Below are 1,491 nucleotides of genomic sequence, written 5' to 3'. Positions count from 1 at the left end.
TCCTTTACCATAATTCAGGTGATAAAAAGCTGCACTGCCATTCCAAAGACACTCGGCTCAAAACTGCTAGCTGCTCCACAGGAGAAGGATGGGAAATCTCATTTTGTAGGCCTTTGAAAACCCGCTGTAGGGTCAGCTAGGGGTTGGTTCTGATTCAATGGCACACCACAACAAAAATGCATCTTAGGACACTCAGAGAAGATAGTTTTGGTAGGCTTTTGGCTTAGTTTCCTTTGTTTTTATGTTGAAAGGTTATTTTGACTTTACTGTTATAACCGCCGCCCCCAACAAACCCCAAGTAACATGAATGCATCCCTTGAGATAGTAATATGTACTGTTTCCAAGAATATGACATTGTATATAAACATTTGTTGTAAATTTTGCATTTGTCTATGTGGGACTATTAAATATGTCAGTTAAGTACTTAGATATTACTTATGGTTTTAATATACTTGAATTTATGTGAAAAGACTATAATATTGTGCATTTCTGTCTTGGAGATCATTCACTCATTCTTTAAGCATTTAATCAGTAGCTGCAGCTAAGCTATATGGAGTCGTAATGGTGCTGCAGTTAAGCACTTGACTACTAACTGAAAGGTCAGAAGTTCAAAACCATCAATGGTTCCCCCAGAGAAAGATGTGGCAGTTGACTTCTGTAAAAATTTCAGCCTGGGAAACATTACAGGCAGTTCTGCTCTGTTACGAGGTGGTGTTGTGAATTGTAATTGACTCAGTGGCACACAACATGGGAAAGATAGTCTGCTATGTCTTCAATCCAGATCCAAAACTCTCTCTTTCGTTATTTTTCCTGCCATCAATATGCCAGAAGCAGGGAGCTAACCTGGGAGGGCTTGGCAGGATGCACGACGCTGCACAAGAGTTGCTGTTTTGGCTAGCCAAGCCTGAGGTTGTTTTGCTGATGTCCCAGAAATTTTTTGAGAAAAGGTGGCAAGTTATTGTTCAGTGTATGATCCTTTTTTTTTAAAAAAAAAATCATTATCTGTAAAAGGCTTCCTTCCCCCCCACTATCCCTTTCTCTATTTTTTTATTAATTTTAATGAAAGTTTACAGGGACTTAGGATTTCCATTCATTCATTATTGCACTTTTCTCCCTGCCCACCCCTCCCCCCATTAGCTGTTCTCTTTGAAAAGTAAAAGAAAAATTCTTTCATTGTTACATACACTCCTCCCCCCAAGTCCACTCCTCTGTGCAGCCTTCATTCTGGATTCCTGTCATGACAATAATACCTATCTTCATTGTTTCTCATTCCTCAAATATCACATCATTGACCTCTTACTGGATGCTTCTGAGGTTTTCAGTTTCCCTTTCTCCATTAGCTCTTTTACTTCAACATTTCTTCCCTCTGCTTTGGCTTATCAATACTCTAGTGCATTTTTCAGGGTTTCTTCTGATATCCATTTTGGTTTTTTCTTTCTCCTCTGATATTGTAGCGACATTTTACTCTTTTCATGGATGATATTCTTTTTT

Source organism: Elephantulus edwardii, unplaced genomic scaffold, assembly GCF_000299155.1.
Source record: "Elephantulus edwardii isolate Elephantulus edwardi_28Jun2011 unplaced genomic scaffold, EleEdw1.0 scaffold00113, whole genome shotgun sequence".
NCBI classification, from domain to species: domain Eukaryota; kingdom Metazoa; phylum Chordata; class Mammalia; order Macroscelidea; family Macroscelididae; genus Elephantulus; species Elephantulus edwardii.
Note: the sequence above shows the minus strand (reverse complement) of the source record.